General features: G+C 39.1%; 1 long non-coding RNA gene across 1 annotated transcript; it reads left to right on the forward strand.

The window, feature by feature from the left end:
* The first annotated feature begins 19,261 nt into the window (after positions 1-19,261).
* On the forward strand, positions 19,262-21,680 carry LOC141615426 (uncharacterized). The gene is made up of 3 exons (XR_012529849.1): positions 19,262-19,404; positions 19,502-19,610; positions 21,363-21,680. It is a non-coding gene; the product is annotated as an uncharacterized LOC141615426 (long non-coding RNA).
* Positions 21,681-23,626: the final 1,946 nt, after the last annotated feature.

The following is a 23,626-nucleotide window of genomic DNA, read 5'->3' on the forward strand; positions in this document are numbered from 1 at the left end:
ACCAACTTTACCACCAACTTTCATATGTTATTGAAGAAATTTCTCAAGTGAAGCAATATCTATGATTTTATCTTAAACTTGTTTTGTGCAATCAATTGTAATCGTTGCACCTTTCGTCTTTCCACCCTTTGTTGTTGCTGATTTGCTAATTTCCCCCCTTTTCTATTGAATCCTGCAAATCTAATTGAAGAAACTCGGGTTTGTATGACGACAGGAAGTGCTCCCCTTTTTGTTGTTATTGAATTTGGTTATGGTTTTAGTGTTTGGGGATTTTGATTTTTCTGGGTTTATTTAGGTTCACATAATCTGTAACCACCGGATTTTGGATCCGTGAAACTGGACAAGATATGGATAAACCCTAATTGAATTTGGTTACTTTTTTTTTTTTTAAATGCCCACCTGGGGTACTAATTTATAATCAGTAAATCATCCGAAACAAGACTCTCAACGTACGGTGGTAAAGAATCGGACCACCCTCTAACACCTACTTGCCAAGGACTCGCTCTTGCTAATTCATGAACAACTCTATTACACTGACGACGCACACACGACCAAAGACAAGACCGAAATGCCACGCTAGTTCTATGAATGTCTTCGTACAGCAGATAAATCGTACTCCTCCCGCTTTTCTTCAGCTTCAATGCATCAATCACCATCGAACAATCACTCTCAATAATAACTTGTTGATTTCCTCGCCGAGCTGCTTCCTTCAGTCCCACAAGAATCGCTAAGGCCTCCACTTCACTTGGCTCCATCATCCCGCTCCTCTGCTCCGTCACGCCCCACACCACCCGTCCTTCTTCATCTCTGCAGACAGCCCTGACACCTACACCAACACCCTCTCTAACACTAGCATCTACATTGATCTTCAACCATCCCTCTTATGGTCTCGACCACCTGGCACTCGCAACCCCTGCTGCACTCCGCTCGCCACACTCTTCTACCACATCCCTCATCTCCCCAATAATCTCATATACCCTCTTCACCACCCTATCCAGCCGCACCTCCTGCGCCTCAAACAACTTCTTATTTCGTCCTTCCCACAATGCCCAACACCCTATGACAAAGCGCACACTCTCACATTCCTCCATCTCCCTCAAAACTTCTTCCACCCACTCTCTCACCCTCTCACAACCCGCCCCCTTAGAGAGCTCCAAATCCAACCCATCCCACAAGCCCCCCGCCCAACCACAGTCACGGAAAAAATGGAGAATCGTGTCAACATTAGCATTACACAAAGGACAACTAACATCGTCAATATTTATGCGTCGAGCTAAATTAGACCTTGTAACCAAGGCATCGTTGAGCATTTTCCAAACAAAGATTTTCATTCGAGGAAGCACAGGTAACCGCCAAATTTTCTTCCATACCCATCTCGCACTGGCCTCATTTGACGTTCCCACTGTTTCCTCATTATTTGTTGCAAGCAGCCGGTACGCGGATCGAACCGAATATATCCCATTCTTTTCACCATCCCAGCACCACAAGTCACTAGGCCTAGATTCGCTTATCCGAATATTAAGAACTCTCTCTTGCTCGAATGGAAGAAAAGCCTCTTCGACCTTCCCACGATCCCACTGTAGTCCATCTGAGGTCATCAACTCAGCCACAAGCATATTCTCATCCGCCCCGCGTCTAGGAGATAGAACCCTTCGAGTTTGGGTGTTAGGAATCCACGGGTCGTTCTAAACTTTCGTGCTCAGCCCGTCACCAATCCTCCTGCGAACACCTTTTGCAACCACATCCCTTGCCTCCCATATTCCCCGCCAAGTGAAACTCGGATTGTTTCCTAATTTTGCATTCCAAAACGATCTATCTGGGAAATACTTCCCGCCCAAGACCCTCGCCATTAGACACGTTCTATCCGTCATCAATCGCCAAGCTTGCTTGCCCAAGAGGGCCATGTTAAATTTATGATCGTCACGAAAACCTAGGCCACCCTTGCATTTCGGCTCGCATAGTTTCTTCCAAGCTATCCACGGTATTTTGTTTTTCCCATTTTCCGATCCCCACCAAAATCGCGAAACAAGTGAGCGCAATTCTTCATAAAAATTATTGGGTAATTTGAAAACACTCATAGCATATGTAGGGATTGATTGGGCCACCGCCTTTATCAATGTCTCCCTTTCCGCCTTCGAGAGTAACAAACCCCTCCAACCTTGAAGCCGCTTACTCAGTTTATCCCGAATCACATTTGCAAGGACCTTCTTAGAATGCCCAATCACCGTTGGTAGGCCTAAATATTTTTCCTGTACATCGACCACCATAGCTCCTAGTACCCCGGCTACTCCTTGCCTGCGCTCCATCCTCGTACCTCGACTAAAAGAAATAGTTGTCTTATCATAGTTGACCCGCTGTCCGAAAGCAAGCTCATACGATCGAATAATATCCTTTACTGCCCTTGCCTCGTTTTCCTTAGCTCGCACGAATAACAAACTATCATCCGCGAAAAAAAGGTGTGTCACTACAGGTGCATTAGCGCTGACCCGTATCCCCTTAATCGACCCAACCTCCCCAGCTCTTCTTATCAGGCTCGAAAACACCTCCGCACATAAAATGAACAAATAAGGCGATAAAGGATCGCCTTGACGTAGCCCTCTAGTCGGCTGAAATTCACTCGAAGGATTCCCATTAATTAAGACTGCAAGGGAAAATGATGAAACACATTTCATGACCCTATTCACCCACCCGATATCGACCCCCATACGTAACAAAACCCTCTCGAGAAAACCCCACTCAACCCGATCATAAGCTTTTGACATGTCCAAATTCATAGCCATGTGTCCACCGCTGCTCCGAGTATTTTTCATATGGTGAAACATCTCAAAAACTACAAGGATATTATCAGTAATGAGCCGATCCGGAGTGAACGCACTCTGATTTTCAGACACAATTTCCCCTAAAAATCGCTTGAGTCTATTTGCCAACACTTTGGAGACTAATTTATAGACAACATTACACAAGCTTATTGGTCGGAAGTCTACCATTTTATCCGGCGCCTTCTTCTTCGGTATTAATACGATATGTGTCCTATTAAATCCATCAGGTGGCGGCCTGCCTCGAAGAATGCTATGGACAGTTGTGACCACAGACTTCCCCACGATATGCCAATACGTTTGGTAGAATAAGCCGTTCATACCATCCGGTCCCGGAGCCTTAAGAAGGTGCATTTAATTTAGCGCTTCAAGCACCTCCTCTGCCGTATAATCCGCCCTTAAAATGTCATTCATTTCCGCTGTCACACGTCCATGAATCCCGACCAGCAGCTGCTCATCAAAGACAGGTTGACCCAAGGTAAAAAAAACTCCATGAAATATTCATTTGCAACAGCTGCAATCTCATCCCTTCCCTCCTTAATATTCCCGCTTCCATCAATCAACTTGGAAATAGTATTCTTCTTCCTCCTTTGGCCCGCCTTCCGATGAAAGAAATTTGTATTTTTATCGCCTTCTTTGAGCTATAAAGCACGGGATCGTTGCCTCCAAAAAATCTCTTCCTGCTTTATCAATTTTGATATATCATTCACCAATTGAGCTCTCTCTCGTAACAGTGGCCCTGATTGTTCCCCTTCATTGATAAATTTCAGTCTTCTTCGCCTTGAATTTAAATCCCGAACAATCTTACCTATGTTAATGCCCTTCCACGCTTGAAGCTCCCTCGCACATCGACTCAAGTCCTCCACCAAGTCACCATCCCCGCCTTCCCAAGCTCTCTGTGTAGCCTCCCCACAACCATCCCCCCCTCCACCCAAATTTGCTCAAATCTAAACAACTTTTATCGCCCTACCTCCTGCACACCTCTCTTATCGAACATGAGCTTAATAGGGCAGTGGTCAGACCACTCCCTATCAAGGTTAACAAGCTTTGCATATGGGTACAAATCAGTCCATCCCTCATTGCACAAAGCCCGATCAAGACGACTCTGTCTATTATCCCCTCCCTCCTGACCATTGTCAAACGTAAACCCGTACCCCTTCACCTCAACATCTCGCAGTCCACAATCATCCACCGCATCTCTAAAATTGTTCATTTGCCATTGCGGTCGTATCCCTCCCTTTATCTCCGTAGAGTACAAGATTTCATTGAAGTCTCCAATACACAACCATGAATCCCCCTCCTACGCCCCTAACTCTCTCAGTGATTCCCAAGACAAATACCTATCCGACACCGTCGGCCAACCATAAAACCCCGTCATCCGCCACTTAATCCTATCCAGTTCAATATCGACATCTATGTGATGAATTAAACACGACCTCAGCTTACATTTAATGCCCCTCTTCCATAAAAGGGCTAAACCACCAGAGCGCCCAACACTATCAACCACCATACACTCATACTCCTCCTTACTTAACCATAACTTGCGAAACTCATTACCGCTTAGCTTCGTTTCGCATAAGAAAAGCAGAGCGGGGGCCTCTCTCCATATCAAATTACGGAGACCGCCTACTGCATCGGGACGGCCCAATCCCCTGCAGTTAAGGCTCAAAAGATTCATAATGCCCGGCGGGGTTGGGTCGACTCAACCTCCGCCTCAGGTGAACATACACCCATGAAAGTTTTCGATTTTTTTGTAACCTCCCCACCTGACAGATCAGACTCTTCCCGTCCCCTCTTCTCTTTTATCAGCTGCAAGCAACTTGAACCATTTACCTCTTGCGTTTCCCTGGGTAATCTAGTCCATTTTCCCCTCTCTTTATTGAACTGAGTCTGCCTATGTCGAGCCTCACTCGCCTTCTCCAGTCCACCTCCCCCAACAGTCCCAATCTCCAACGTATCCACAACCCTCGCCCGATCAATCATCTCCTCCTCTACCATCACAACATGATCCTCCCCGCCCTCTCCTCTGCTGATTTCAATTCCCTCCTTCGACGTCAGCTGCACTACACCCATTTCATTCCCCCGCCCTAGTTGCCCTTCAGTCATTTTATCCTTCTTTTTAAAGTTTAAGGCAATATTCTGAAGCTTGTCAATAATTTTCTCAATATGCTCCATCTCCCTCTGATTCTCCCCCCTCTCGAACTCCTTAGTAAGCGATCTCGCCGTCTTGCCACTAAATGATGCACCTGTCTTTACCACTTTCCATGGTGAAGCCCTAAGATCCTCATTAAATTTTAGCTCATCATCATCATAAGGACCCTCCTCACATTCATTTTCTCCATGTCCTAGAATACCACACCCATAACAATATGTCGGTAGTCTCTCATATTTAACCTTAAAGGATAAAACTCTTGAATTCGGCATTCTGATTTCGACTTTTGGCTTCAATGGCGTGCGAACATCGTGTAAAATACGAACCCTAACTGCCCTCTCAACTTCTGGTAAAGGTGCTTCATCGACTGAGAAAAAGGTACCCAGGTTCTTCCCTAGACTCTTCAGATTGTTGATATTCGTTCTACCTCTCGTTGGGAGATCGTAAATTCTTGCCCACATAGGAAATAAATGCAGTGGAGTTTCAGTCATCTTCCCATCCTCGCATGGTTCGTTAAAGCACCAAACATGTTTGTCGAAATGCCATGGTTGACCCTCTATAACCCGAGCCTTATCCCGTTCATCATAGAAACGGAACGCGAAGATGTTCTCCCTACCATCCAAGATATTACCCACTATTGTCCCTTTAGGGTTCCACAATTTAATCATCGAGTCAATGGCTGCCCTAACATTAATCGCTTTCAAAGACCATATTTTTCCAACTAAAAGCAGGCTAGACCTATTGGAGATCGTTTCTTCTTGCTCCAAATTCCACAAGAAGATATTGGTTCCCGCCTCTGTATCCTACCCCACAATCTTCTTATCCTTCCTCCTTGATGATTCTCCCATCAACGGAAAAAAAACAAAAACTAAAATATGAAACAATAAAGAGCACGAAAAAACACGAAGAAAAACAGTTCTTACGTACCAGCGCACGCAAGAAGGCCTTGATCAGAAGGAAGAAGCGAAGATTAGGCTTAGACGAAGTCTTCCATAGAAAACCCTAGGAGAGACAGTCATAGACGTAGATTATGTGTTTTATTGTGGTATTTGACTAGGCTTTGATTATATTTAATTGTTGTGTTTGGGTATAACAATAGCTAGATCTGGACTATTTTTTGGTTTAGTTTGTATTTGTTTTATTGTGGTATTTGACTATTTGAATAAGATGAAAGGAAAATATGCCATATCAATGGGGGAAATGTAACGGAGGAAACTTCTGTTAAAGATCAGATTTGGGGGAGGTGAAATGGAGGAAAAATCTGGAGAATTTGGAAAGGAAGAACAGTAAGGAAGAAGATCATAAGGTAAAGAAAGGTTACCTACAAAAAGTTTTAAGTTACCAGTTATCACAAATCACTAAGAGCAATGGAGTATTGTGAGTTAAATGATAAAATAAATCAAATTATTGTGGGTTAATGAATTGCTTGTGTAACGCCCCGTAAATTTCGGGCCGTTAATATGTTTCGAAAATAATTAATTAATCAAGTAAAATTTGACAATAATGTATTTAAAGTAAAAATAATTCAAAGAAATATAATTTTATTATATTTTGAAGAAAAGTATTTATTTTGATAGTTTTGAAATGTTTAAAAATAGTTTAAACCGTGTAAAAATTTTTTATTTCGAAATAAGGGCGTATCGGGGGGAAAATGACAATTCGTTTGAACGTTGGGTAAACGAATTTGGAAATGGATCGTATGAATACTCAATTTTTTTGTAATCTCGTGTTTAAAGACTTTGGACTTGACGAAATTTGCATTTGACTTACGGATTTAATTATTATCGAAACGAGTCAAAACCGACTCGAAAAATCCCGACTCAAACCCGAATCCCGTCCTTTCTTTTCCTCTTACACGGCTCCCCTTTCCTCTATCCTTTCTTTTTCTGATTTTTGGCCTTTGTTCATCTTCTTCAATCGTCTAAAACATTTCCAAACACCATTTTTACCAATTCAAGCTTAAAATCGCCATAAATCCTTCGTTTCTTGTCCGTTTTTCGCGAAATTTACCTTTCCGGAATCCCCTCGCCACGATCTACAACTTAGTATGTTCTAATTTCAGTTTTCATTAAGTTATTTTAAGACCAATTTTCGGAAATTCGGTATTTTTGCTTAATTATTGTGTTTTAATTGTTTATTTAGGTGAAGGATTGGAAGACGAGTTCGGGGACTCGTATATTATAGAGGATAGCGGCTAGTGTCGTTAGGGTTTGGGTTTTCAAGGTGCTAATTGCTCATTTTCTAGCTTAAGGTAACATATTTCGAGTTAACGAAAGATCGTCACATGTTTTTGATTTTTGTATGTTTGGTGATTTTTGTTGGTGTAGAAATTTTCACATGTTTAGAATGGTTGCATGCATGTCAAATGTTAGCTTAAATTATGCCTTTTGTTAGTTTAAATTATCAAAATTGAATTTGGGACGATTAATTAATGTTCAGACGGTCTTATAATGTATAAAAATGAAAAAAAAAGAGGAGAAATGGTGCGGCAGCGGGCCCGGCAGCAGCCGGCAGGCCCACGGCAGCCCCGGCCGGTCTTGGGGTTGGCCCGGGTCGGTCCGTGCTTGTTTCGCGGGTTTTCGTACAATCTTGGTCTTTTCGGGCTAATTAATATTAGAATAGAATAAGTAACAAAAGGGTAGTAATTTGAATTGAATCATTCTAGTAATAAAAAAATATGTTAATGGTAAAATTGTGCTTATATTAATAGTTATCACATGTTAGGATAGTTTACAAAATAAATTTTATAGCGATAAATGTAATGTTTTGTTGATTGTGCCGAAAACTGAGCCTTAGTCCCTTTGACTGATGCGATGTCAGTTAATTGAGTGATTGGTCAGCCGCAATTTGACCCGTACCTGTCGCAGGGCTGGGGTTGCGGGTAAAAATTCGGTTGAATGATTTAGATAATCGGCCTTTTTCTTGTTTTAGGCCATTTATTATATCTCTATTTCACATGTGTAGTTAGTTGAATTTAAATAGCTTCTTATTTAGTTAGTTGAATTTAAATAGCTTCTTATTTTGTAGTAATGGCCCTAGATTCCCCTAAAGCCTTTAATATTGTTAAAATTGCTAGAATTGGAAGTTAGTATTGAATTCTTATTGAGGAACTGTTGGGATTGTATGCTGTAAATAGACATTTATATAGCTTTCACATGATAGAATGTTAGAATTTATGTTGGTAAGTAGGACTTTTTGCCCTCTTAAGGTTAAGTGGGTGTCTTACTTGACTTATGTGGTGAGTCTTGGGTGGTGTGGGCTAAAATATTCAAGCTGGGACTAGCTGTGACTAGGTCCTAGGTGAGTATTTCGGCCTTCATCATAGATAGGTCTTTATAGTCTTTGACGAGTATATGTTCACTGCTTGATAGCCTTTGTGTTCCTGACTAGTGGATGTTTATCCAAGTTGGGACATGACCTCAGGTACTAATTTTGATAGTATGGGGTCAGCTTAAGTACTAGCCGACCCTTCGGTGGTGTCCTTAGGGTACTCACTTCACTTGGTTTTAAAAAACGTTGTGAGTCTTGGGTGCGGTGGTGTGTATCCGCATGTCTAGGTCTCCGTGATTTTAGGTCAGGGGTTGTGTTGTCTCTTGGCCATGTTTTCTTAATAGTAACCGCCGAGCCAAGATACCGGTTCGATTACCTTCCCTACCTCGTGGTATAGACTTGAGTTACAAAGTGACTATTGACCGTACTAAGAACTTATGCTGTCTTTGATATATTGCCCTTTCTTGTTTGATGATTCTATGAATCATAGAAGGTGAGATGCAAGCCGGCTATGGTTGATAGAGTTTGGATTACAATTTGTTATATGATTCACATGATAGTTAGTTGGGTCAGTTTAGGGGTCATTTGTTAGAATACATGATAAGTAAATGGTTTATCAAATTGTTTTCATGTTACATTAATTTTGACGATTCGTGGCTGGGAGGACTCGAAGTTACTCCCCACTGAATTGTGGCTTTCGTGTTTGTATAAAATGCGATTGACAGGTTGTTGACGCTTTGTTGGGGTCACAGATGAGCTAGTGAGCAAGGAACCTTGGACCTAGTTTTGGCTATTTAATTAGTAAACCTTTTACACTTTTGGTTTGTATATAATTTGAAGGGACATATGTCTCCCTTTCTATTTTTGGTTTGTATCCTTATATTTCCGCGCCTTTAGTTATATATGTAAGTTAGTTTATCACCAAGCGGGGTTATGACACTCTTCTTGAGTTGGAATTGGTTGTGAATGGTTTAGTTGAATTTTTTTGAAATTGCGGGTTTTTGACTAGTTGAACCATTTACAAACATATCCTACCATTTTTCTCAGTAGAAATTACGCATTTAAGTAATTAGATAACGCTAAATAAGTAGGGTGTCACGGTTGGTATCGAGCCTATTGCTCTCGACGCACGTTTGTGCACCCCACTTAGAAATCACTTGACCTTAAAATAATAAACTTGAGAGAAGGGTAGGATGGGTAGAATTAGGATTTTATGTGGTAGTCATTTTGATTGCTAATTGTTAGGTTTGTTGATTGTTAGTTATTAGTTTTGGTGCCACTAAAGGTTGGTTATGCCAAATGTAGAATGCTTCCACTTTCTTGATATTTCTTTTCGTATTCAGTGTATCTACCTTAATCTTCCATTTTCGTTGGTCATTCGTCTTTCAAATTCCTTTTATCTCGCCTTGGTAACTACCTTTCAATTCTTTCTCCCGATTCATTTTAGGTTCGTTTTCTTCTTATAATAAAGTCCATGTGGACACCTTCCTTTTATACCGCAGGATAGTTCCCTTGTTCAAGAGAACCCAGTTTTGAGAGAATGTATCATTGGAGGGTGTGAACGAGTGGAGAAATTGATTGTTTAAGGTTTGAGTTGTATAGGAGAATATAATTTGGGATCCTTTGGTTAGTCTTGTTAGTTGTGCTTGATATGAGAATTTAGTGAATTGAGAAATACCTTGGGATTTATGTCTATAGAGAGCTTGTTTGTTATAGATGATTAAGCATGGGTACTACCTTAGCACATAGGATGGAATGAACCTAAGCTACTTCATTTGAGAGTCTCGATGTTTCTTGTGGAGAATTAAAGGTATGATAGTTAGCCCTAATCCTTGTGGGCCTTGAAAGGAATACAATAGGACATTGATGTTGATTAATGGATTGGTATTGTACTTTGGAATTAGTTAGTTTGTTAAACCTTTTAAGTTGACCAAATATAGTATAGAGTAGCCCTTGTTGACCTTATGAAACATATCTGAATTTGGGAATTTTGGTGGAATGTTGTTCGATGTAGTTCGTGAGTTCAAGGATGTGATTACAATTTATGGTATCGGAAACTAGAAGTATTAAGTGGTGAGATGTTGGAGTAAACAAGCCAGGGTACTTGGAGATGACATAGTAAGTGAAGTTCAATGACGAGAATTGTAAAGGAGATACTTTGGGACATGGATGGTAACAAATGAATTTGTGTGGTGAATTGATTTTGGCTCTTAGAATCAATTGAGTTGAGGAATACTTACCATTTTGGAATCCTTGTTAGTCCTACGATGTAGTAGACATTTAGGGCTTTGTTGAGCACCTTAGTGAAGTAACCTTATCATATCAATCATAAGCTTTGATGAGTGTTTAGTAAGCGGTAACCCTTTCATTGTGCCGCTCCTATTCTCCTTTCCTTCTCTTTAACGATCGTTGAACCTTGTCTTTATGCTAAATTTTACGTATCTTCTTTTTTCCCGAGATATCTTCTTAACTCGAATACCTCTTATTTTTGTCAACCGTTATCTTTACGGTCTGACTCCTTAGTTTCCTAACTTGTCTGATGCATGCACCCTTCAGAAATGTTTTACTGTTTCTCTATTCCGTTATCACTCCTTACCTCCTTAGTATAGTTGGTACCCTGTTGACCATGTTTACAGAGTTTGTAAGATGTGATTTGAGGATATAGGTTTGACTAAGTAGCCGAGTTTGGGTTGGGCTTCCATAATCGTTTTGGATATGAGGGTTTGATAGTGTATATGTTATCATGTGGGAAATGTTAAATGTGGGATTATTTGTTGGTTTTTAGAGGGTGATATTGATTACTACTTGAAGTATGTTGTGAGAGTGAGAGTAAGCTACATTGTTGGGAAGTCTTAGCACTTGTTTTGGTAACTAGAAAGGGTAATGGTATGGATGACACCAATTGTTAGGCTAAGGAACCTAATTTCAATTTATGGTATTAGAAACTCTGAGGTGATAAAGTGTTATTACAATTATGACCTTGTACCTTGAGAATTTGATGGTAAGTAAGTTTAGGATATCAAATTTGAAAGAATACTCCTTGGGGATGTTGATGACCAGAATGGTTTGGTGATGTGATTTGGCATTCTAGTTGACTCTTGAGAGTTCTTGAGTTTAGAGAGACTTAGTGTTGAGAAGAATTTGTTAATCCTATAGTTTTATAGACCTTGAGGTCGCATTGAGTGCTTGAGATGATGAGACAATGTTGGAGCTGGGTGTAGTCCTGCTTTTGAGAATCCTTAATAAGTAAAAGGATAGAGAAACTTGAGATCCTATTGATTTTTCATAATTTGAGGTTGGTATGTTACTACCTTGTTTTGAAATGAGAACCTTGCGAAATTTTTGGAGGAACCTTCTCTTGGAGTTTAGAGCATGGTATTGGGACTCTTGATTGAAGGTTTACTTTTTGAGTAACCCATAGTTGACACTAGTGGAATACAAATACAGCTTTGTTGGAAGTCTTGACCTTAGGCTTGTGAAAGTCGTTTCGGGATGTTTGAGAATTTGGAGCGTTGAGATCACACTTATAGTGAAATATCTTGTTCCAGGGAATATGTTAGGAAGAAGTAACATAAGCGATTGAGGAGACTCTTGGGAGTGATGTTGTTATTGGAGATATGAGTGTCTGGCGTTTCCTTGGTGTCTAATCTCCCTTCTTCCTTGATCATGAGCGTTACCGCTCATATCTCTCTTCCTTACATCATCATACTCCTCTCGTAAGTTTGATGTTGGTAACCTATGAAACTCTATCTTTGACATCCTTGTAATTATGACTTCAATTCTTACCCCTTAAAATTCATCATAGCTCTTTTTGATTAGTTAAGCTTGAATCCTTTTAGCATACCTGCTCCTATGAGGTCTAAATTACTTTTCACTTCGGGGAATTTCTAAATATTTCAAGCTACCAGTTTCGATTCATTCTTGAAAGTTTATGTCACTTCTGCAAACCTAACCTATTTTTAAGGATTTGAAAATGAAATTTTGATTTATTTCCGTAAGGTATTCCTTTTTCTTATTTTTGTTCCGAGTTTCTAAGCCTTGTATAATCATATTTAAGTAAAGATAGTATTCTTACTATAGAATTTTAAACTAAAAGGTTGAAAAGGCTTTTATGATTTTCAATGGTTTTAACATTAGTGAATGTTAAATCTCGTTGTTGGAGACGTCCCAATAATGGATTTTCTCATTTATTGGTGTAGAAATATTTTTATATCTTGATATGAATATGGATGTTCTTGTCTGATCAACAAGAGTATCACCGTTTCATTGAAAAGATACCTATATTTTCTTATAACTATAATTTCTCCTTCTAAGTTTCGAGGGCGAAACTTTTTAAAAGGAGGGTGATTATAGTAACGCCCGTAAATTTCGGACCGTTAATATGTTTCGAAAATAATTAATTAATCAAGTAAAATTTGACAATAATGTATTTAAAGTAAAAATAATTCAAAGAAATATAATTTTATTATATTTTGAAGAAAAGTATTTATTTTGATAGTTTTGAAATGTTTAAAAATAGTTTAAACCGTGTAAAAATTTTTTATTTCGAAATAAGGGCGTATCGGGGGGAAAATGACAATTCGTTTGAACGTTGGGTAAACGAATTTGGAAATGGGTCGTATGAATACTCAATTTTTTTGTAATCTCGTGTTTAAAGACTTTGGACTTGACGGAATTTGCATTTGACTTACGGATTTAATTATTATCGAAACGAGTCAAAACCGACTCGAAAAATCCCGACTCAAACCCGAATCCCGTCCTTTCTTTTCCTCTTACACGGCTCCCCTTTCCCCTATCCTTTCTTTTTCTGATTTTTGGCCTTTGTTCATCTTCTTCAATCGTCTAAAACATTTCCAAACACCATTTTTACCAATTCAAGCTTAAAATCGCCATAAATCCTTCGTTTCTTGTCCGTTTTTCGCGAAATTTACCTTTCCGGAATCCCCTCGCCACGATCTACAACTTAGTATGTTCTAATTTCAGTTTTAATTAAGTTATTTTAAGACCAATTTTCGGAAATTCGGTATTTTTGCTTAATTATTGTGTTTTAATTGTTTATTTAGGTGAAGGATTGGAAGACGAGTTCGGGGACTCGTATATTATAGAGGATAGCGGCTAGTGTCGTTAGGGTTTGGGTTTTCAAGTTGCTAATTGCTCATTTTCTAGCTTAAGGTAACATATTTCGAGTTACTCGACGAAAGATCGTCACATGTTTTTGATTTTTGTATGTTTGGTGATTTTTGTTGGTGTAGAAATTTTCACATGTTTAGAATGGTTGCATGCATGTCAAATGTTAGCTTAAATTATGCCTTTTGTTAGTTTAAATTATCAAAATTGAATTTGGGACGATTAATTAATGTTCAGACGGTCTTATAATGTATAAAAATGAAAAAAAAGAGGAGAAATGGTGCGGCGGCGGGCCCGGCAAAGAGCCGGCAGGCCCACGGCAGCCCCGGCCGGTCTTGGGGTTGGCCCGGGTCGGTCCGTGCTTGTTTCGCGGGTTTTCGTACAATCTTGGTCTTTTCGGGCTAATTAATATTAGAATAGAATAAGTAACAAAAGGGTAGTCATTTGAATTGAATCATTCTAGTAATAAAAAAATATGTTAATGGTAAAATTGTGCTTATATTAATAGTTATCACATGTTAGGATAGTTTACAAAATGAATTTTATAGCGATAAATGTAATGTTTTGTTGATTGTCTTAAAAACCGAGCCTTAGTCCCTTTGATGATGCGATGTCGATTAATTGAGTGATTGGTCGGCCGCAATTTGACCCGTACACTCGCGCAGGTGGGGTTGCGGGTAAAAATTCGGTTGAATGATTTAGATAATCGGCCTTTTTCTTGTTTTAGGCCATTTATTATATCTCTATTTCACATGTGTAGTTAGTTGAATTTAAATAGCTTCTTATTTAGTTAGTTGAATTTAAATAGCTTCTTATTTTGTAGTAATGGCCCTAGATTCCCCTAAAGCCTTTAATATTGTTAAAATTGCTAGAATTGGAAGTTAGTATTGAATTCTTGTTGAGGAACTGTTGGGATTGTATCTTTGTAAATAGACATTTATATAGCTTTCACATGATAGAATGTTAGAATTTATGTTGGTAAGTAGGACTTTTTGCCCTCTTAAGGTTAAGTGGGTGTCTTACTTGACTTATGTGGTGAGTCTTGGGTGGTGTGGGCTAAAATATTCAAGTGGGACTAGTCGTGACTAGGTCCTAGGTGAGTATTTCGGCCTTCATCGTAGATAGGTCTTTATAGTCTTTGACGAGTATATGTTCACTGCTTGATAGCCTTTGTGTTCCTGACTAGTGGATGTTTATCCAAGTTGGGGCATGACCTCAGGTACTAATTTTGATAGTATGGGGTCAGCTTAAGTACTAGCCGACCCTTCGGTGGTGTCCTTAGGGTACTCACTTCACTTTGTTTTAAAAAAGTTGTGAGTCTTGGGTGCGGTGGTGTGTATCCGCATGTCTAGGTCTCTTGTGATTTTAGGGTCAGGGTTGTGTTGTCTCTTGGCCATGTTTTCTTAATAGTAACCGCCGAGCCAAGATACCGGTTCGATTACCTTCCCTACCTCGTGGTATAGACTTGAGTTACAAAGTGACTATTGACGGTGCTAAGAACTTATGCCTGTCTTTGATATATTGCCCTTTCTTGTTTGATGATTCTATGAATCATAGAAGGTGAGATGCAAGCCGGCTATGGTTGATAGAGTTTGGATTACAATTTGTTATATGATTCACATGATAGTTAGTTGGGTCAGTTTAGGGGTCATTTGTTAGAATACATGATAAGTAAATGGTTTATCAAATTGTTTTCATGTTACATTAATTTTGACGATTCGTGGCTGGGAGGACTCGAAGTTACTCCCCACTGAATTGTGGCTTTCGTGTTTGTATAAAATGCGATTGACAGGTTGTTGACGCTTTGTTGGGGTCACAGACGAGCTAGTGAGCAAGGAACCTTGGACCTAGTTTTGGCTATTTTATTAGTAAACCTTTTACACTTTTGGTTTGTATATAATTTGAAGGGACATATGTCTCCCTTTCTATTTTTGGTTTGTATCCTTATATTTCCGCGCCTTTAGTTATATATGTAAGTTAGTTTATCAGCTGTTGCAGGGTTATGACACTCTTCTTGAGTTGGAATTGGTTGTGAATGGTTTAGTTAGAATTTTTTTTGAAATTGCATGTTTTTGGACTAGTTGAACCATTTACAAACATATCCTACCAGTTTTTCTGTAGAAATTACGCATTTAAGTAATTAGATAACGCTAAATAAGTAGGGTGTCACAGTTGGTATCAGAGCCTATTGCTCTCGACGCACGTTTGTGCACCCCACTTAGAAATCACTTGACCTTAAAATAATAAACTTGAGAGAAGGGTAGGATGGGTAGAATTAGGATTTTATGTGGTAGTCTGTTTGTGATTGCTAATTGTTAGGTTTGTTGATTGTTAGTTATTAGTTTTGGTGCCACTAAAGGTTGGTTATGCCAAATGTAGAATGCTTCCACTTTCTTGATATTTCTTTTCGTATTCAGTGTATCTACCTTAATCTTCCATTTTCGTTGGTCATTCGTCTTTCAAATTCCTTTTATCTCGCCTTGGTAACTACCTTTCAATTCTTTCTCCCGATTCATTTTAGGTTCGTTTTCTTCTTATAATAAAGTCCATGTGGACACCTTCCTTTTATACCGCAGGATAGTTCCCTTGTTCAAGAGAACCCAGTTTTGAGAGAATGTATCATTGGAGGGTGTAAACGAGTGGAGAAATTGATTGTTTAAGGTTTGAGTTGTATAGGAGAATATAATTTGGGATCCTTTGGTTAGTCTTGTTAGTTGTGCTTGATATGAGAATTTAGTGAATTGAGAAATACCTTGGGATTTATGTCTATAGAGAGCTTGTTTGTTATAGATGATTAAGCATGGGTACTACCTTAGCACATAGGATGGAATGAACCTAAGCTACTTCATTTGAGAGTCTCGATGTTTCTTGTGGAGAATTAAAGGTATGATAGTTAGCCCTAATCCTTGTGGGCCTTGAAAGGAATACAATAGGACATTGATGTTGATTAATGGATTGGTATTGTACTTTGGAATTAGTTAGTTTGTTAAACCTTTTAAGTTGACCAAATATAGTATAGAGTAGCCCTTGTTGACCTTATGAAACATATCTGAATTTGGGAATTTTGGTGGAATGTTGTTCGATGTAGTTCGTGAGTTCAAGGATGTGATTCCAATTTATGGTATCGGAAACTAGAAGTATTAAGTGGTGAGATGTTGGAGTAAACAAGCCAGGGTACTTGGAGATGACATAGTAAGTGAAGTTCAATGACGAGAATTGTAAAGGAGATACTTTGGGACATGGATGGTAACAAATGAATTTGTGTGGTGAATTGATTTTGGCTCTTAGAATCAATTGAGTTGAGGAATACTTACCATTGTGGAATCCTTGTTAGTCCTACGATGTAGTAGACATTTAGGGCTTTGTTGAGCACCTTAGTGAAGTAACCTTATCATATCAATCATAAGCTTTGATGAGTGTTTAGTAAGCGGTAACCCTTTCATTGTGCCGCTTCTATTCTCCTTTCCTTCTCTTTAACGATCGTTGAACCTTGTCTTTATGCTAAATTTTACGTATCTTCTTTTTTCCCGAGATATCTTCTTAACTCGAATACCTCTTATTTTTGTCAACCGTTATCTTTACGGTCTGACTCCTTAGTTTCCTAACTTGTCTGATGCATGCACCCTTCGAAATGTTTTACTGTTTTTCTCTATTCCGTTATCACTCCTTACCTCCTTAGTATAGTTGGTACCCTGTTGACCATGTTTACAGAGTTTGTAAGATGTGATTTGAGGATATAGGTTTGACTAAGTAGCCGAGTTTGGGTTGGGCTTCCATAATCGTTTTGGATATGAGGGTTTGATAGTGTATATGTTATCATGTGGGAAATGTTAAATGTGGGATTATTTGTTGGTTTTTAGAGGGTGATATTGATTACTACTTGAAGTATGTTGTGAGAGTGAGAGTAAGCTACATTGTTGGGAAGTCTTAGCACTTGTTTTGGTAACTAGAAAGGGTAATGGTATGGATGACACCAATTGTTAGGCTAAGGAACCTAATTTCAATTTATGGTTTTAGAAACTCTGAGGTGATAAAGTGTTGTTACAATTATGACCTTGTACCTTGAGAATTTGATGGTAAGTAAGTTTAGGATATCAAATTTGAAAGAATACTCCTTGGGGATGTTGATGACCAGAATGGTTTGGTGATGTGATTTGGCATTCTAGTTGACTCTTGAGAGTTCTTGAGTTTAGAGAGACTTAGTGTTGAGAAGAATTTGTTAATCCTATAGTTTTATAGACCTTGAGGTCGCATTGAGTGCTTGAGATGATGAGACAATGTTGGAGCTGGGTGTAGTCCTGCTTTTGAGAATCCTTAATAAGTAAAAGGATAGAGAAACTTGAGATCCTATTGATTTTTCATAATTTGAGGTTGGTATGTTACTACCTTGTTTTGAAATGAGAACCTTGCGAAATTTTTGGAGGAACCTTCTCTTGGAGTTTAGAGCATGGTATTGGGACTCTTGATTGAAGGTTTACTTTTTGAGTAACCCATAGTTGACACTAGTGGGATACAAATACAGCTTTGTTGGAAGTCTTGACCTTAGGCTTGTGAAAGTCGTTTCGGGATGTTTGAGAATTTGGAGCGTTGAGATCACACTTATAGTGAAATATCTTGTTCCAGGGAATATGTTAGGAAGAAGTAACATAAGCGATTGAGGAGACTCTTGGGAGTGATGTTGTTATTGGAGATATGAGTGTCTGGCGTTTCCTTGGTGTCTAATCTCCCTTCTTCCTTGATCATGAGCGTTACCGCTCATATCTCTCTTCCTTACATCATCATACTCCTCTCGTAAGTTTGATGTTGGTAACCTATGAAACTCTATCTTTGACATCCTTGTAATTATGACTTCAATTCTTACCCCTTAAAATTCATCATAGCTCTTTTTGATTAGTTAAGCTTGAATCCTTTTAGCATACCTGCTCCTATGAGGTCTAAATTACTTTTCACTTCGGGGAATTTCTAAATATTTCAAGCTACCAGTTTCGATTCATTCTTGAAAGTTTATGTCACTTCTGCAAACCTAACCTATTTTTAAGGATTTGAAAATGAAATTTTGATTTATTTCCGTAAGGTATTCCTTTTTCTTATTTTTGTTCCGAGTTTCTAAGCCTTGTATAATCATATTTAGTAAAGATAGTATTCTTACTATAGAATTTTAAACTAAAAGGTTGAAAAGGCTTTTATGATTTTCAATGGTTTTAACATTAGTGAATGTTAAATCTCGTTGTTGGAGACGTCCCAATAATGGATTTTCTCATTTATTGGTGTAGAAATATTTTTATATCTTGATATGAATATGGATGTTCTTGTCTGATCAACAAGAGTATCACCGTTTCATTGAAAAGATACCTATATTTTCTTATAACTATAATTTCTCCTTCTAAGTTTCGAGGGCGAAACTTTTTAAAAGGAGGGGTGATTGTAACGCCCCGTAAATTTCGGACCGTTAATATGTTTCGAAAATAATTAATTAATCAAGTAAAATTTGACAATAATGTATTTAAAGTAAAAATAATTCAAAGAAATATAATTTTATTATATTTTGAAGAAAAGTATTTATTTTGATAGTTTTGAAACGTTTAAAAATAGTTTAAACCGTGTAAAAATTTTTTATTTCGAAATAAGGGCGTATCGGGGGGAAAATGACAATTCGTTTGAACGTTGGGTAAACGAATTTGGAAATGGGTCGTATGAATACTCAATTTTTTTGTAATCTCGTGTTTAAAGACTTTGGACTTGACGGAATTTGCATTTGACTTACGGATTTAATTATTATCGAAACGAGTCAAAACCAACTCGAAAAATCCCGACTCAAACCCGAATCCCGTCCTTTCTTTTCCTCTTACACGGCTCCCCTTTCCCCTATCCTTTCTTTTTCTGATTTTTGGCCTTTGTTCATCTTCTTCAATCGTCTAAAACATTTCCAAACACCATTTTTACCAATTCAAGCTTAAAATCGCCATAAATCCTTCGTTTCTTGTCCGTTTTTCGCGAAATTTACCTTTCCGGAATCCCCTCGCCACGATCTACAACTTAGTATGTTCTAATTTCAGTTTTCATTAAGTTATTTTAAGACCAATTTTCGGAAATTCGGTATTTTTGCTTAATTATTGTGTTTTAATTGTTTATTTAGGTGAAGGATTGGAAGACGAGTTCGGGGACTCGTATATTATAGAGGATAGCGGCTAGTGTCGTTAGGGTTTGGGTTTTCAAGGTGCTAATTGCTCATTTTCTAGCTTAAGGTAACATATTTCGAGTTACTCGACGAAAGATCGTCACATGTTTTTGATTTTTGTATGTTTGGTGATTTTTGTTGGTGTAGAAATTTTCACATGTTTAGAATGGTTGCATGCATGTCAAATGTTAGCTTAAATTATGCCTTTTGTTAGTTTAAATTATCAAAATTGAATTTGGGACGATTAATTAATGTTCAGACGGTCTTATAATGTATAAAAATGAAAAAAAAAGAGGAGAAATGGTGCGGCAGCGGGCCCGACAGCAGCCGGCAGGCCCACGGCAGCCCCGGCCGGTCTTGGGGTTGGCCCGGGTCGGTCCGTGCTTGTTTCGCGGGTTTTCGTACAATCTTGGTCTTTTCGGGCTAATTAATATTAGAATAGAATAAGTAACAAAAGGGTAGTCATTTGAATTGAATCATTCTAGTAATAAAAAAATATGTTAATGGTAAAATTGTGCTTATATTAATAGTTATCACATGTTAGGATAGTTTACAAAATGAATTTTATAGCGATAAATGTAATGTTTTGTTGATTGTGCCGAAAACTGAGCCTTAGTCCCTTTGACTGATGCGATGTCAGTTAATTGAGTGATTGGTCAGCCGCAATTTGACCCGTGCACTGTCGCAGGGGCTGGGGTTGCGGGTAAAAATTCGGTTGAATGATTTAGATAATCGGCCTTTTTCTTGTTTTAGGCCATTTATTATATCTCTATTTCACATGTGTAGTTAGTTGAATTTAAATAGCTTCTTATTTAGTTAGTTGAATTTAAATAGCTTCTTATTTTGTAGTAATGGCCCTAGATTCCCCTAAAGCCTTTAATATTGTTAAAATTGCTAGAATTGGAAGTTAGTATTGAATTCTTATTGAGGAACTGTTGGGATTGTATCTTTGTAAATAGACATTTATATAGCTTTCACATGATAGAATGTTAGAATTTATGTTGGTAAGTAGGACTTTTTGCCCTCTTAAGGTTAAGTGGGTGTCTTACTTGACTTATGTGGTGAGTCTTGGGTGGTGTGGGCTAAAATATTCAAGCTGGGACTAGCTGTGACTAGGTCCTAGGTGAGTATTTCGGCCTTCATCATAGATAGGTCTTTATAGTCTTTGACGAGTATATGTTCACTGCTTGATAGCCTTTGTGTTCCTGACTAGTGGATGTTTATCCAAGTTGGGGCATGACCTCAGGTACTAATTTTGATAGTATGGGGTCAGCTTAAGTACTAGCCAACCCTTCGGTGGTGTCCTTAGGGTACTCACTTCACTTTGTTTTAAAAAAGTTGTGAGTCTTGGGTGCGGTGGTGTGTATCCGCATGTCTAGGTCTCTTGCAGATTTTAGGTCAGGGTTGTATTGTCTCTTGGCCATGTTTTCTTAATAGTAACCGCTGAGCCAAGATACCGGTTCGATTACCTTCCCTACCTCGTGGTATAGACTTGAGTTACAAAGTGACTATTGACGGTGCTAAGAACTTATGCCTGTCTTTGATATATTGCCCTTTCTTGTTTGATGATTCTATGAATCATAGAAGGTGAGATGCAAGCCGGCTATGGTTGATAGAGTTTGGATTACAATTTGTTATATGATTCACATGATAGTTAGTTGGATCAGTTTAGGGGTCATTTGTTAGAATACATGATAAGTAAATGGTTTATCAAATTGTTTTCATGTTACATTAATTTTGACGATTCGTGGCTGGGAGGACTCGAAGTTACTCCCCACTGAATTGTGGCTTTCGTGTTTGTATAAAATGCGATTGACAGGTTGTTGACGCTTTGTTGGGGTCACAGACGAGCTAGTGAGCAAGGAACCTTGGACCTAGTTTTGGCTATTTTATTAGTAAACCTTTTACACTTTTGGTTTGTATATAATTTGAAGGGACATATGTCTCCCTTTCTATTTTTGGTTTGTATCCTTATATTTCCGCGCCTTTAGTTATATACGTAAGTTAGTTTATCAGCTGTTGCAGGGTTATGACACTCTTCTTGAGTTGGAATTGGTTGTGAATGGTTTAGTTAGAAATTTTTTTGAAATTGCAGGTTTTTGGACTAGTTGAACCATTTACAAACATATCCTACCAGTTTTTCTGTAGAAATTACGCATTTAAGTAATTAGATAACGCTAAATAAGTAGGGTGTCACAGCTTGAAATATTTTGAGCAGATCAGTGATAGTTTGGATTATTTTCATCAAATAACCCTTTTATTAATGAAAGTTCACATGTTACAAATTACAATTATCGGTAATACATAGCAAAAGTGAAATCAGAACTAAAGCTCGAACACCGACAAAAAAGTTGAGCCACCAGATCTTCGGCGGTAGAAAACATACGCTAGATGATCCACCCAGGACCCAGAGAACCGGGCACTCTAACCAAATAGAGGCAATGGTAATGTCAGGAACGCAGAAATACCAAGTTCTAGAGGCCATAACTACCCTAACCACTCATAAGCAGAAGAGAATGAGGCAGCTGACAACCTGAAGAGCAAAAAGAATGAGCGACGCTCGAATAAACGAACACCCACAAGAAGCGCAACGGACTGAGACACCCAACAAACTTGCAAAACTATAAAAAGAGTGGCCCTTTCAAAAGCAACTTAGCCCGCATGTACAAGCTTGACCAGTTAAAGCATCCTCCGAGAGCGGCACCAACCAGAGAGGAACATGTTGGACCCCACGACTCCTACGCTAGCCGATCCACTCCTAGGTGAGGTATAAACCTGCAACAAATGAGAGACTAACTCATAAGGGATGGTCCGACGAACCCAAAAATGTCATCCATCAAGGGAGAGCCATCAAAACAGTTGACCTTAAGGTGCTAGAAGTAAGGGTTTGGCTATCAAAGAAATATCTGCTCCTCACCAAAGACCCAGCCACCCAATGTGGCTACCTCGCCGGCCAATACAAGGCTGGTCCGCTACTGGCAGAAATTTTAACCCCCCAGACTTAACGAGAATCTCGACAAATGAGAGTACGACATCATGTCGACTCCGACCACCGAGACTTTACTAGAACCACCAGGACCCGTACTGCCCTAGATGGAGCGTGCAAATAGATGTTGCTTCATCCGACTGCACCGTTAATAGACGGGCCAGATGTTCTGAAATACCCAATCTAAAACCATTTAAGTTAGGGAAGAGAGGGATAGGTAAAACAAAATAACGGAAGGCATGAGAGCCATCTATGATGTTTGTGTGAATAACTTTCTTAATAAAGTATGATCCCCCGACCATCCCAAAGAGGAAGGCCGGTCGAGGAGGCCTACGACGAAAGAAGGAGAAAGCCAAAGAAAAACGTGTTTTTCCTCCCATTTTCTGTTGATTAAGTGTGAGGTGAATTGTGCACAAACCCTATGCAAACAAATCCTATTTATAAAAGAATTCATAGGGAACCGTAAATGCACTTCCCCCCACCCCCCCACCCTATGAGGAATACAAGGGCGACACGTGTAAGCAGATTCAAAAAAGTCGTTTGAATTCAAGCTACCAATACAACGAGCGGCAAAACAAGCAATGATCCTCAACAAAGCAATCGACATTACAAGTTGCAAGTAATCAGAAGGGTTTACAAAGTACAAAAGAGCCCCCGGACAAGCTTGCCCAGAGCTCGGGAAAGGATACCCCTATTGGGATCCTAAAAATCTAGATACCCTGAGCTCGAGAAAAGGCTGCCCTCGCGGAGCCAGACCCCCTGTCTGAAAGAGCAGAGTGGGAACCGCCCAGAGGGTTGCACACTTGCACCCGATCCGACGCTTGAGAAGGCCCTTCAGTCGATCATCTGCCTCCGAATCTTCTTGATCATAGAGCTACAGTAGAACAATGAGGCTTTAATATGGAAGGTGGTCGGATGTTCGGGTGAAGGACGACTTTTCATGTATAAGAGCGGAGTAGGTGAACTTCCCTCTTCAATACCCTTTTGCGGAACTGAAAAGGGAAAGAGACCTCTTAAGCCCAACAACAACCGGCCAAAAGAAATAAACTACGGGAGGACTATAATCCGTGTCGGGAGAAAAAGAAAACGAGGGATTG

Source organism: Silene latifolia, chromosome 11, assembly GCF_048544455.1.
Source record: "Silene latifolia isolate original U9 population chromosome 11, ASM4854445v1, whole genome shotgun sequence".
Taxonomy (NCBI): Eukaryota; Viridiplantae; Streptophyta; class Magnoliopsida; order Caryophyllales; family Caryophyllaceae; genus Silene; species Silene latifolia.